The sequence below is a fragment of the Mustela nivalis genome, assembly GCF_964662115.1.
Source record: "Mustela nivalis genome assembly, chromosome: 5".
In the NCBI taxonomy this organism is placed as follows: Eukaryota; Metazoa; Chordata; class Mammalia; order Carnivora; family Mustelidae; genus Mustela; species Mustela nivalis.
Genome location: NC_139024.1, coordinates 107705016 through 107721065, shown reverse-complemented (window position 1 = coordinate 107721065; position 16050 = coordinate 107705016).

The following is a 16050-nucleotide window of genomic DNA, read 5'->3' as shown; positions in this document are numbered from 1 at the left end:
GGCATATTAAAAAACTTAACAGTTTTGAGCCTTATGATAAAAAGGCAAACCAGTCATACAAGAGAGGTAAGTATCAAAAGTATCCTTGAGCTACATTTTGAAAGAGTTTATAGATAACTTGAGAAAGAGGTGAAAAGGCATGCCAAGCAGAGTGGGATAGTGTTAAGCAAAGCCATAGGAACTAGGGAGTAAAAAAAAATTGTTTGGGGAATATGAAAGCTGTAGGTCACCTTCGGGAAGACTATGAAAGGGAATGTGTGAGAGGGATTCATAAATTGGTAGGCTGTGGGTCTTTTTCCTCTGGCTTTCCCTTGTACAGATGCTTATTCAGCTGTATTACTCTACTCAGACTAGTCCCAGAGATGGTTATTACTCTCTCACTCTTCTGTGTACATCCAGACTCCTCCAACGTAGAGTTTACCACTGTCTTCTCTCATTGCTTTGAGCCATATTTGACTCCAGTTGAACAGCTGTGTGCTTTAATATTTTAATGCATACATATTCTCCTTCCTCCAATCCTTTAAAGAGATTTTAACTGACTATATTTTTATTGCCACTGCAAAACGCTAAATACATAGCAGTAGTTTAATAGGGTTTGATTGACTTTAATAATTTAGATCTTGTTAAGCCTTTCTGATGCTGAAATAGAAGGAACAGTTGTTATATAGTATCTGATCTTCTTTTTTAGGAACAGTATTCCTTTCATTACTATTGTAATAAATTACCAACAGCAGCTTAAAATAATACAACTTTATTATTTTACTGTTCTGGAGGTCTGAAGTTTGAATCTCATTGGGCTAAAATCAAGGTGTTGGTAGGGGTGCATATTTTCCTAGTTGCTCTTGAGGAGCATCTGTTTCCTTGACTTTTCCAGATTCTAGTCGGTGCTTGAAGTCTTTGGTTCAAGGCACCCTTCTTTTATTACCAAAGTGGGTCAAATTCTTTTCAAATTGCATCACGGTAATCTTGCTTCGTCATATTTCCTTATCTGACTCTTCTGCCTCCTTCCATTTATGCTTATATTAAGCTTACTCAGGTAATCCAGGATAAACTTCCTACCGTAAATTCAGCTGATTAGCAACCTTAATTCCAACCGTAACCTTAATTTCACTTTGTACTGTAAACTAAAATATTCATAGGCTGTGGGGATTAGGATGGGGATATCTTTGAGGGGCCATTATTTTCCCTATTATAAGGGCCTTCATTAAGTTTTAGCTCAATTCCAATGGACTTTTTTTCCCCAAAAGCATTCTAAGTATAGCCAATAAGACCAGATATTAAACAAACAAAATAAACAAGCATAATCCCTCATATTCATCTCATTATTGCTTTCTAATCATTTGTCCTTTTGTTTAGAATGTCCAACTTAAGAATTTTTAAAGAAATGGATAATTTATAATGCAGACCCTAATATTCATTTGTCAGACATTTCTGTTACTTTATCTCTGATAGTAAAAACTTTCAAATTTAAGAAACACATAGACAGACTTCCTTTGTTCCATCAGATTAATTCCCAGATATTTTAAATTGTTATTCCCGTCTTCTGTAAAAATTTCACCTAAGTGAGTCATCCTTGCTTTTCATCTTGCCTAGACACTATGGGTACACATACAGAGAAAATATGACTTTACTCTTAATATATTTATTTTTTCAATAGCCAGACTTGTTTTCCTAATTATCTTCCAAATTACCCGGGAAAACTAGCATAATTCTAAACTCGTAATACATTTCTGATATATAGCTAATGCATGACTGATTTGCCAAACCTAGTGATTCTCATAAGCTCTCTGTTTAGGGACATTTTATTTTCTCTTGGGGAAAGTTTATCTAAATCAAATGACAAGTACTTAAACAAATATTCTATGTTCTTAAATTTTAGAAGTGCCTGCAGTAAACAACATGTAACTTCATTTGGTGAGCTTTTTAAAAAAATAGTCCGACAACATCTTTGTTTTAAATGTGATTACTGATACATATGGATTAATTCTTGTTATCTTATATACACAGTCTCCTCACTATATTTTGGGGGTTTTTTGGTGGGGTTTTTTGCTAATTTTTTTTTAACACTCCCGTATTCTTTGAAATGTTTCCATTTTTTTCTTACTCTTATTTTTCCTGTTGCTGAGAGGTGAAATGCCGATCAACAGTGGATTGATAGGATTTTGTTTTGCTTTTGCCTTTGCTTTCATTTTATTTTATTAAAAAAATATGTGAAACTCTCTCAGTTTTTAAGCTCTTGGGTTGTATTTGGTGTCCCATACACTCAGTATGATATGTCTGGTGACATTTTTTTTTTAAGTGTAATTTTCTTTTGAGTGCCTGAATTTGAATATCTTTCACTGAGTTTAGAAAATTTTAAGCTATCATCTCTCATTATCTCCTTACTGTAATTAGGAGTATGTCAGAAGTGCCACTTTTTTTTCCCTATGTCTCGTGCTTGCTTCCCCCCCCCCCATTTCCACCCACTGTATGAGATGAGTGCCTCTGCATATCTACAATTCAGAGGCTGCATGGCCATATCTGGTACTGCCGGCCTCTTTACTGCACTCCCAATAATCATTATGTATGCTTCCAATTCATTAAAGACACCTTCCACTGTTTAAATAGTCTCTTTAATATTTTTTCAGTTTTTTTTTTTTAAATTTCTGGGTGACCTTTTACATAGATTTTGGGAACTACTTGCTTATTTTTACACCTCTGGTTTCTTACACATATTTTAATACCTATCTGTTGCTTTTTAATACATAGTTATCATATTTACTTTATAATCAGCATTTGATAATTCCTGTATGTGAGTCTTTGCTGATCTCATTCTATTATGAGGACCTGCTTTCTGTTGCTCATGGTGCTACATTTTCTCTGCATTCAATCATTCTGAACTGTGAGCTCTTAATCTTTTCTCTTTGGGAGTTAGGCCTTGGCTGATGGTGAATTTTATTTGTAATAGCTCATGCCATGGTTTGATGAGCTCCTCCAACATAGCGCAACATTTACCATTCTCTTGGAAAGCTTTCTCAGACAAGATTATAAGAATATTAGCTGCAAAACCTCATGAGATCTAGTTTGTGCTTGTAATTTCTTAAAGGATACTGTTTTTCTCTTTCCACAGAGCCAAATTCAAGTCAGGTAATGTTCTTCATTTCACCTTCTCAGGATTAGACTTATTTCAGCTCACCCATTCACTAAGAGTAGAAACAGTTTTCTGTAAGCTTCTACTAGACTCCCACTTAGGATGAAAACCTTAGGTTTTTCTCCAGTCCATTGTATAGGTGGCAGTTAAAAACTGAAGTCACCAGGATTTGGAACCTGCTCTAAAGTAAAATCAGCTTGACTGCTTCTTACCTTTCAGGATTAGGAATTTCATTTTGCTTTTAGTTTTTGAGGATCTGTTGAGTTTTTGCCAGCTCAGCTATGCATATATAATTATATCTAGCATTTTGAGCTTTTTGGATGCAAGATTAGTAGTGCAAGAAATCTAGATTCACAAAATGCTAGAAATAGAAGTATCCTTATAGCTTATATTGGTTATATCAAACTTTGTATCATTTTAAATTCTTCATAGCACCATCCATTTTTTTCCTCTCTCTGCACCAATATACACAGTCATTTTTAATAATCCATTTCAGAGGAGAGTGTAGATATTAGAAGTCTGAGTAGAATTTCAGTTCTTAAAACAAGAATACAGGGACCACTGAGTGTACTAATGACAAATAGTAGAAATTTATACTTAAGGAGACAGAAAAGAAACCAAGAGTCACGAAACTTATAACTGTTATCCTACTATCCTTTCTTTTCATTTGTTTGCTTTAATTGTCAAAAACAGCACTAATCTTCCCCCTTTGGTTATCCTAATCAACTATAACTGTGCTAAAATGGCACCCATAACAATGGGTTGCTAAAGATATCCAGCCAGCTGTTTTGTGTATCTTGTCAGTTGAACAAATTTGTCACATTATGATTTGTTTAATGATTGACATAAAAATATCAGTACAGGTGGATATTCATATTTTCTGATACACTGGTGGGAATATAATGGAAGTGCAGATCTGTAATCTTTTATTTCCTGATTGGAAAAGACAAATAACAAAGAGCAAAAAATGTTAAATTAGCCTAGCAAGAAATCATTGACTTTGTGTAAGTTTTAGCTGTCTGTCTGGTCTTAATATGGATTAGCTATTGACAACCACAAAGCTTGACACCACTTACATTAACTTTTCAAACATTCAACTCTGCCTCAATAATCAGTCTTAAACAAACGTAATCATTTTAATCATTTCTGTAGAGGGGTACGTTTTGAAGTACATTTGAACCAGAATATATTTCATATCCTGGTAAGTGTCTAAGGATTGAGAAATGCCCTTCTCTAATGTAAGGGGTATGTGTGCCCTTCATCTTGCCCTTCACTCTCTCCAGTCTGTTCTCTGCCCCAGGAGCTGGAGCTTTATGCACCAGATCAATGAGCCTCCCTACCTTCCGCATTTTAGGTGAATTCCATCAGTGGGAGCCCTAGGAGAAAAGTATAGGAGAAAAGAGTTTGAGATCAAGGTGTTTATTTCCCCAGATCACTCCCTGGAGGGTGGCCTTTGACTGGAAGCATCCCTCCATGCAAAGTGGTCTTCTCCGCAGGCCCTGCTTCCTGATTCCATTAGCTGTTCAGTAACCCTTTTATGGAAGGAATGCTACTAGTCTATGCACTATTCTATGTGGTTTCTCTTTACCCCAGCCACACTGTGAATTAGCCTCTTTGTTAAACTGTCCCTTTTGTGGCCTGTGCATAGGGATATACAGCTAGAACTACACAGATACCCATGGAGCTAGAGAAGTGATAAAATAAAAAATTTTCTCTTCTTTTTTCTTTCTTTCTTTCTTTCTTTTTAAACTAAAGATGTGTGCCCTTGACATCTTGTTAAATGTGGGAAGGCAAGGGAAAAAGGAATCACAGAAACGTTTGAGATTTAAAGTCTCAAAGAATTCCTGTTTGAGAGTTCATTTTATAACATGAGAAAAAATATGTATACAGAGAAACACGCATGCGTGCAGCGCGTGAACACACACAGTCCAAAGTACAGAATACTTGAGACGCTATGACAAGAGGAAACATAAATCATCTAGTAGGAAAAAAAAATAACCTCTACAGTTATGATATTCCAGTATGATTAAATTTTTCATGAAGCAGAAGGAACACAGGCAGGAGGAAGGATGATCAAAAGCCAAGATCTTAGAGCCAGAGAACCTGGGTGTAAATGCAGGCTCTACCATTTACTAGTTGTGACTATGGCCAAGTGACTTTACTGCTCTGTTCTTCAGCTTCCTCATTGGTTAAATGGAAAGAGGGCAGCACCAACTTATAGTGAAGTGTTTTGTAAAGAATTTAGAGCAGTGTGTGACACATAGTAAGCACTGCAAATATATTTTATGTAATAATAATTATTATGGAAATATATGATAAGGAATGAAAGCAGGAGACATCATTGGGGAAAAATCATAAATAACCTTAACATAAAAGTGAATTTTATTCTAAAGAAAATGGAGAGGCTCTTCAAATGGTTTAATTAAGAGACAGTTAGGGGGCGCCTGGGTGGCTCAGTGGGTTAAAGCCTCTGCCTTAGGCTCAGGTCATGATCCCAGGGTCCTGGGATCGAGCCCCACATAAGGCTCTCCGCTCAGCAGGGAGCCTGCTTCCTCCTCTCTCTCTGCCTGCCTCTCTGCCTACTTGTGATCTCTGTCTGTTAAATAAATAAATAAAATCTTTAAAAATATAAAAAAAGAGAGAGAGACCGTTATTATGAGATCTGAAAATGTTTAAATAATTATTTATGACTGATGAGGTGGATGAATCTGAATAAGTTTGAAAATGTCCCCATTTTGGAAATTATTACAGAAAGAGTGTGGAGATGAGGGGCTGATTTTAAGTATGTTTAGAAAGCAGAGCACATGATCTGGTAATTGACTAGCCATAGGAGGAGGTAGAGAAAGAGGGGAGTGCATAGTCTCAGATGCTTCTAGGATGTTGGTGTGTATACCTAAGTAGACAGTGGCATGTTGCATTTATATAGAGGATATGAGATTAAGGGCAAACATAGCTTAACTGTGAAGTTATGACAGTGTATTGGACCTCCAAATAATAAGACAAGTCCTCAACTGCATTAATTTATTCATATTTATTGGGACGCCTGGGTGGCTCAGTTATTTAAGCAGCTGCCTTCTGCTTGGTCATGATCCCAGGGTCCTGAGATTGAGTCCTACATCAGACTCCCTGCTCAGTGGAGAGCCTGATTCTCCCTCTCCCTTTGTCTGCTGCTTCCTCTGCTTGTGCTAGCCTCTCTTTCTCTGTCAAATAAATAAATAAATAAAAATCTTTTTTAAAAAGATATTTTAAAAATTATTCAAATTTATAGAATTAAAGCTTTATTAAAATATAAGTAAATTGTTTATTTTTATTTTTTTAAAGATTTTATTTATTTATTTGACAGAGAGAGAGAGAGATCACAAGTAGGCAGAGAGGCAGGTAGAGGGGGTGGGGGAAGAGGCTCCCTGCTGAGCAGAGAGCCCCATACAGGGCTGGATCCTAGGACCCTGAGATCACGACCTGAACTGAAGACTGATGCTTAGCCCACTGAGTCACCCAGGTATCCCTAAAACATAAGTAAATTGTTTATTTTCAAGAGGTTGACCCTTTCATAGAAAATACTGCTTATTAAGTGTTTAAGATTAACAAATTATAAGTACAAACATTAAGCTCTAGATAGTTAAGAAATACACTAGTGAGTAAAAAGAGATTGTTTTAAATGGCCCCTGTTCTAAGCTAGAGTAGATTTTTCTCTTTAAGGTGATTTTTCTTTTGCTGCACTCTCAAATTTTTATGGTCTTTGCTCATAATAATGGCAAATGGGAAAGATATAGTTTTGAAATCACAACTTTTGACAAGCCAAGTTAAAAATGAAAAGAACAATTAATTTTAATAAGGCTTATGAATATGACATTACTTTAAAAAATCAAAGTTCTGAATGTAAAGGTAAAAAAGAGAATTAATATTTAGCCTTGATTAATATTCCAACCTCTAGGTAGCAGCAATACAATAGATTTTCTTGTAGGCCCTATTCAGATATTCTCTTTGCCTTGAAGCACTCTACTTTTTATTCTTTTTTTTTGTTATAGTTCTCCTTTTTTATTCCTCCAATTGACAGTTCTCCAAAACATGTTTGCAATCAGATTGCTATATCAAACAATTTTTGACATAGATTCCAAATACAAGATGATTATTTTTGTACTTGTGTTAAAAGGTGCACAGAAGGTGCGTTCTTGTAAGAGAAAGTTTATAAGAAATATATATAATATATATGCGTGTGTGTGCATGCACATAAGTGTGTGTATGTATACATACACTAGTATTAACCACTAATTTATCTAAAATGTAAAAGGTGGTGATTAATGTAAACACATGCCACATATTCAAGAATGTGTATGGTGATCTGAAAGATGTGTTAATTTTTCTTTAAAAAGATAATACATTTTTCAAGTAACAACAGATACACTTCATTTTTAAGAACATTTAATCTCATCAGAATATCTCTTGTTAGAAACCAAGTAGCTGGTGAATCTACAGATCAGATGACACACTATTTTGAGATATAGTCAGTTCTCAAATTATAGCATAATCTAACTATTGAAGAAATGTTTAATAATTCTCTTCATATGATACAAACAGACATATTATAAAAGTATTTCCTAAATGGAGACACATTTCATAAATTAAAAGTCTTATTACTAGAATAAATTTGGAGCTCTGACAGTCTTGCAGAAGGGTATCTGACAGCATCACACTTCTTAGAAACAGTCACTGAATAGTCTTTATATCATTTTATGACAAGCATAACACTGAAGTAAAGATATGGAAAAGGCATTAAAGAGGCTAATCTCCTTCTTCATATAATATCTATAGGCTAATCTCCTTCTTCATATAATACTTATACCCTGCACCTCAATTCAAAAGAGAAAACATGACTTAAAAAAAAAAAAAAAGATATACAGGGGCACCCGAGTGGCTCAGTAAGTTAAGCCTTCAACTGTTGATTTCGGCTCAGGTCCTGATCTCAGTGCTGTGTGAGCCTGCTTAAAATTCTTTCTCTCTCCCTCTGCCCTTCCTGCCTCCAGCCCCCACCCCACTTGCAAGCACTCTCTCTCTCTCTCTAAAAAAACAAAAAAGTCACACACACACCTGCACATTCACACATATGTGTGTATATATATGTGTGTGTGTGTGTATATATATATGTATATATGTATATATTTATAATTCTGATCAAAATAACAAAGTGAAGAATTTATAGAGAAATCCGAACATAGTACTTATAAATTAAAACACTCTTTGTGGACCTTAAATGAAACAGATAAACCAGACTGTGGAGGTAGAAACTTGAATAGGAAAAGGACAATGGTGGCTTAAGACTTGACGCAGGCTCACTATGTGAAGCAAAGATTTACCAAACATGCCCACTACTAACGACTGTTGTTCATAACAAGAAACAACTTTCTTAAAGTAACAGGATATATTGTACACAGCCTTATAGGATGGATAACAGGGCACTGGCTTGAGGAATAAATATCTAATACCCATACAATATATTACAATTAAATTACCAGTATACGGATGTTTTTGTCTATAAGACTTCACTGGCGGGTAGAGTGAAGGGAAGGATGAGAATAAAGTCACCAAACACAGAGAAGTAGTCAGGTGAAGAAAATGGGGGGGGAAAAAAAAAGAAAAGAAAAGAAATTACCAGAAAAAAATAAATTTGCAAGCTATAATTTTAAAACCAGGAAAAAAATCTATACCAATTACAACAATTTTTGTAATTCTTTAAACATTAAAGAATTTATTCCTCAGGAAATTACAAATATAAAGCAATGTGAAAAGTGTGCTTTATCAGTGCGTTTAAGTTTCTCAGATCTAAAGGAAATAACTACATCTACAATAAAGACAATAATTTATGGGAAAAAAACAAAAACAAACGAGAAAAACTAATAATATGAATATAACACATGTGAGCATGAAAAATATACAAATAAAAATAAAAATAAGTTATTAAAATGAAAAATGCATCAGTAACTGAGATAAACTATAAAGTGGGTTTAGTAAAGAAAGCTTCAAGTGGACAGTTTTAGACATTCTAGAAGAAAAAATATAGTATACATTGTTTACAATATAGTAAACAATGAAGAGACAATATTCAAATACATATTATCTGGAATGCCTCTTAAGAAAGATATGAATCCTTAAACTGAAAAAGCACATGAAGGAAAGAAAGTATGAATAGAGAGAAATAAACATAAAGAAATTTTTAAAAAATGAAGTAAATGAGAAAATATTCATGGCAACTAGAGAGAAAATTTAGAATTTTTTTATGAACAATTACAATAGATTACTAGAGACTTTTTTTTTTTTAAGATTTTATTTATTTATGTGAGAAAAAGAAAGCACGAGTGGTGAGAAGGGGCAGAGGAGAGAGAAAGCAGACTCCCAGGGGAGCCTGAAATCATCAGCAGACCTGAAGGCAGATGCTTAATGACTGAGCCACCCAGCCTCCCCTAAAGACTTCTTACATTTAAAATTAATTTCCAAAGGTCTTTTGGGGGGCTCAGTGAGTTAAGCCTTTGCCTTCAGCTGAGGACATGATCTCAGGGTTTTGGGATTAAGCACCACATTGGGCTCTCTGCTCAGCAGGGAGCCTGCTCCCTCCAACCCCCGCCTGCCTCTCTGACTACTTGTGATCTCTGTCAAACAAATAAATAAGATCTTAAAAAATAAATAAAAATAAATAAAAATAAAATTAGTTTCCAAAATTAAAATACCACTTAAATTCTCAGGGAACATAAAAATAGATATCTTCTAAGACTTAAAGAAATAAAAATATTTTTAGGCATACTGATACAAATGTATCTCTTCTGAAATTGTTGCTGAAAGCATATATCAGCTAAAGCATAAGCAATAAAAGATAGAATGGTTAGCAAATACTTAATAACATGATTTTCCATCTAATTTTAAATAGTAATGATCAATTTGCAGGTCAATTAAGAAAGACACATCTAAGATACCACACAACAATAACAAATCAGATACAGGAATACATTTCAGAGAACACTAACACATACTAAGTACTTTGTTTTGATCTGGGAGAAGGTAGTTACAATAAACACCTTTGTCTGTAAAAAATATTTAAGGTAAGTTATTAAAAACTTACTATATATTAATATATATTTATATATATTAATATATATCTTTCAGTTAAAGATGAGGGGAAATAATAAAAAAGAAATCATTGTAAGCAAAATACGAAGTGGCATTTGGAAATAGTTCAAATATATTATCGTAGTAATTTTAATAAATTAATACCTATTCAAAAACACACTAAGATTTTTAAAAGAATCTATGACTGATTTATATCACTTTTAGAATTATTACAATCAGACTCTAATAGAAGGGTTTTTTAAAATGATAAATGAAGACAGCTGGTACAATAATGCTGGTAGACTTTGAAGGATTTTTAAGACAAAAAAATTGTGGAGGACAAACAGGAATGATAGTTATTGAAAGAAACAAAATAAAAGCCTCCAAACATTTTTTTAAATAAACTTGTGTGCACTCAACCTGACAGTATCAAAAAAGCATAAGCAGAAACTGATGGAAATTAACAAGAACAAAAATTTTAAGGATATAGAATGTGGAAAACACATTCTACAAAAAGAAAAAAAAAGCTTAAAACGTTAGAAATGAAAATGAAACACACACACACACAAACACAGTAGAAGAGCCACAAGCAGAACCTACACTCCTTTTTATTACCTTTTTTTTTGATGTCCCTTTGTGTCCACTCTGCTGTATTCTATTAGATGAGGTAGTTATAAAGTTCAGTCACTGTTCAGACAAAGGGAACATAGATATCTCTTGATGGAGGCAAAATAATGTCACAGAAGAGCTTCTTGCAAAAAACCTTCTGAAATAGAATATATATTGGCATGGCCATTGTACGGTTTTCGATACGTTTGACATTTAGGATTTATATTCCTTATACATAAGTCTGAGCCCTCAGTACATCTGGACTTACTCTACAGAGGTGCATTGTGTGTGTGTGTGTGTGTGTGTGTGTGTGTGTGTGTGTGTGTTAGTGTTTTTACATTGTGCCATGAACATAACTTGCTTAATATTTCTAAACCCATCCCAGCTTATCTTGGACAGGAAGTGTTAATATTAACTACATTAGTAAGAATCATAAAAAATCATAATCAGAAATTTCCAATGTGAATTTAAATTTCTTGCTCTATCTTTGAAATTAAAGTTACCTAGATCATATTGTTCCCTTGGCTCATCTTATCTTTAACATAATACTGTTTAGAGGAAAATGAGAAAGCCAAGTTAGGAACTTAAAAAAAAAGTGTGAATATCCAGTCTGAACAAAAAGAAAAAGTAAAATTTGAGCAATAACTTCTACAGAAATTTATAGGCTTGCACTGTAACATATTTAAGTGCCTTTTCATTTTATTCATTGCAGAAACTGGCTTGCAAGTGTCAACTACAGCTTCATTTAAAATCGTGGCCACAACATTAATATCTCCACAGGCAGACTATTAGATCATCATATTGACTTTTATCTTGCAACGTAGCTCACCATTGTTTATATGTTCCATTTGTTTTGAAGTTATATTAATTACCATATTGATTGTGCAAAAATGTTGCTCTTATGAATTAAGTACTCTGGTGACCTAAGCATCCATATAGTTTTTCTGGTGAGGCTATTTAGCCACAAATGACAGTGTAATATGTTGCAATTTTTCAGTAAATCAAGTTTATACAAGTCATATGTTACCTTAAAAAGTACACTTTTCATTGTAGAATTCTGTATGTCTTCAAATGATGAAAATTGTGTAAAATTATGTAAAGTTTGCAAATAGATTGGGAATGATACTCAAATTTTTATTTGTAGTACATCCCATGCTCATTTTCCTAAAAGTACAAAACAAGTCTGTGTTCATTTAGACAATTTATAACATATAATATATACTAATAATAGTGGAAATGTCATATAATATACAAATACATAAAATTATATGAATTGAGGCCATCTAATTGGATCTGAATTATTAGTATCTTTTTCAAAATGAGCAGGCTAGCAATATTTATACTGCATCTTATACATCTAAAGCTCAGAAGGTGGTCTCCAGACAAGAAGCATCTGTACCACTTGAGACATTATTACAAATATAAATTATCAGGATCCACCCCAGACTTACTGATTTGGAAACTCTGAAAGTAAGACTTAACGATCTGTATTTTTACAAATCTTCCAGGTAACTCCGGTGCATGCTAAAATTTGAGAACCCATGTTTTATCCATTTGCTGGGCTTATTGTTAATATGAACTAAACCCTAGTCTTAGCCAGAAAGCTCAAAGAGATCTCAGAAATGCATATGAGAAGGCCTTATACTCTGGCTTGAACAAACTATAGTACGTACATTTCATGGTAGTATTGTCAAAGGATTATTTCCTACACGGTAATTTATTTTTTAGGAAATGTTTTTCAGTCACAATCATTACAGTTAAAGCAATGATTAAGAATCCTGTTACTATTTTCTCAAATAACCTTGACAGTTCTTTTGAAATCAAGGTTTTTGTTAAACTTGAGTGGCTTCTGAAATACAACTGCCCAGATGAGCTAGGGAAGCAGAGGCATGGCATGTTGATAGAGCCTCATCAACGCAGATGTTCTTTTTGTTGACGGATTTTTATAATGTCTTTGCTCCCATGTTTTCTCACTGCCTTTTACCTTGAAATGTACCTTTGTTTTACCTATTTACAGTTTTATGTGCCATCCTCTTGCTTTGCATGTACCAAAATTACAGTACAAAACATATTTAGATAGTTTAGTTACAGAGAAAGCCTTGGGATAACCACTACAGGCCAGATCAACCCATTTCTTATGCCGAGTTCAAATCTCCAAAGGAGCAGGAAACTTTTGCTTGTCATTAGTCTAGCTCCAAGGCTTACTATTTTAAATTGAAATTATAAAGACCTGATCACTACATTTTATGCCATTATATTCATCTTTAACATTTATGATAATTTATGATCTCATTTCCTTTTCCTTAAATTTAATCTCCTAATTGCTTAACAATCATCTTCTATTACATGTTGGCCTATGGATGGTAGAAATGGATAGAGTAATCTCATAATGTCTGATTACTTAGTCCTTTTTGACTCGCTGATTTAGTCTCTACCTTCCTCTTATTTATTGAGCTTTGTTAAAATTCACTTATGACTTCCAAAGAGTCTAATCTAGTTCCTTTACTGCAGCTACAGTATGAAAGTACATTAGATGAATATGATACATAGCATCTCCACATGACCAGAATAAAGGACTCTTCTGGAGTTTTATTCTCTATAATACAAAGTTCATTATCCTTATTTCAAATATATTTGTATTAGACCCTAAGAATTTCTGTCTCATGACTCCTGTGATTTCAAACAAGGTGAGGCAATAGACTAGCATGTTTACATTTTAATCTGAAAGTTATCTTGCAGTAATAGGGTTTTCTTTGAGGATATTAAAATGAGTTGAGAAGCATGCCTGCAGAGACCACACTGTGCACAGAATGAGCCAAATCATCCTATTCCATTCAATTAGATATGGTAAGAAAGATAAACATAACAAATGAGCCTGTGGAATATGCAAACAGCATCAAGAAAAAAAATAGGAATAAGAAAGCTGCTTCTACGCAGTAAGCAAGCACTGGTACTTTGGCAAAAGATTTAAGTGATTTTTCCTCCAGACATTAATAAAGTTATAATAAAGTTATTATCTAAAGAGTAGTATTAAATAGAGCGTCAAGCCATTAGCTTACTCCAAACGACATGAATATCGTTTTCCCTGCTAGGTGTTTAAAAATCACCTTCATTTCCTGAAGTGTCATTTTGCTTAATGATTTATCTTTTATGAATCTCCTTTTGACACACTCATGCCTAAATTTTATTAACATTAGTAGATATAAAGCAGCATATATTTTTGAGAGTAAAAGAAATAGAAAATAATAGAAAGGTAATGTAACATGCAAAATTTTACTGTAGCTTGTTGAAAAGTGTTTTGGTGACTGAAGAAAGAGAGGGATGATTCCTCTCCTAACTGCTATTGAACATAGTACTGAAAGTCATAGCCAGAGCAATTAGGCAAGGAAAAATAAATAAATAAATAAATAAATAAATAAATAAAGGCATCCAAATGAGAAAGGAAGAGGTAAAATTGTTTTGATTGGATGATATGATCTTATACATAGAAAATCCTAAAGACTCCACAGGAAAAACTGCTAGAGGTAATAAATAAATTTGGTAAAGTTTTAGGATATAAACTTGACATACAAAAATCAGTTGTATTTTTATACAATCATAATGAACTATCTGAAAGAGAAATACAGAAAGCAATCTCATTTAAACTAGCACCAAAAATAATAAACTACTCAGGAATATATTTGACCAAGAAGTTGAAAGAATTAAACAGTGCAAACTATAAGACATTTTGATGAGAGAAATTAAAGAAGAAACAAATAAGTGGAAAGATATTTCAAGTTCTTGGATTGTAAGAATTAATATTGTGAAAATTTCCATGCTACTCAAAGCTGACTAGAGTCAATGCAATTTCTACCCAAATTCCAAGGGCAATTTTTAATAGAAATAGAAAAGAAATCCTAAGATTTGTACGGAACAAGAAGAGGTTCTGCAAAGCCAAAGAAATCTTAAAAAAGATGAGCAAAAGTGACGGCATCAAATTTCCTTATTTCAGAGTATATTACAAAGCTATATTAATCAAAACAGTATGGTACTGGCATTAAAAACAGACACAGCATAGCTAACCCAGAAATAAACCCATGCACATATGGTCAGTTAATTTACAACAAAGAAGCCAAGAACACACAATGAGAAAAGGATAGTTTCTTCAATAAGTGGTATTGTGAAAACTAGACAGCCAAATGCAAAAGAAGGAAACTTGACCATATCTTACACCATACTCAAAAATCAACTCAAGATGGATTAAAGACTTAAAGGTAAGACCTGAAGGCATGAAGATCCTAGAAGAATATATGGAAGAAAAAACTCCTTGACATGGGTCTCAGTAATGCTTTTTTTGGATAAGTCACCAAAAGCACAGGCAACAAAAAACTAAAATAAACAGGCTGGGATACATCTAACTCAAAAATGCCTACATAGCAAAGAAACAATCAGTGCATTAAAAAAAGTAATCTAGGGGCACCTGGGTGGCTCAGTGGGTTAAGCCGCTGCCTTCGGCTCAGGTCATGATCTCAGGGTCCTGGGATTGAGTCCCGCATCGGGCTCTCTGCTCCGAGGGGAGCCTGCTTCCTCCTCTCTCTCTCTCTCTTCCTGCCTCTCTGCCTACTTGTGATCTCTCTGTGTCAAATAAATAAATAAAATCTTTAAAAAAAAAAAAGTAATCTATAGAATTGAAGAAAATATTTTCGGATTATATATTGGATAAGGGGTTAATATCCAAGATGTGTAAAACTCCTACAACTGAGTACAAATAAAAAAAAAATTAAAAATTCAGCAAAGGACCTGAATAGACATTTTTATTTTTAAGGAAGACATACATGGGTGCCTGGGTTGCTTAGTCGTTAAGTGTCTGCCTTTGGCTCAGGTTGTGAACCCAGGGTCCTGGGATCCAGCCCTACATTGGGCTCTCTGCTCAGTGGGAAGCCTGCTTCTCTTTCTCCCATTCCCCCTGCTTGTGCTACCTTTATTTCGTATCTCTCTGTCAAATAAATAAATAAAATCTTTTTAAAAAGTTTTAAAAATTAAGGAAGATATACAGATGGCCAACAGGTTTATGAAAAGGTGTTCAATCTCACTAATTATCATGGAAGTACAAATCAAAGCCACAAGGAGATACTACCTCATACATACATATAATGTATGTCAATTAATCCTCATTAATTTGTAAAAATTAAAAATATTGTGACCACAGTATCCAAAGACTAGCTGATGGCCCT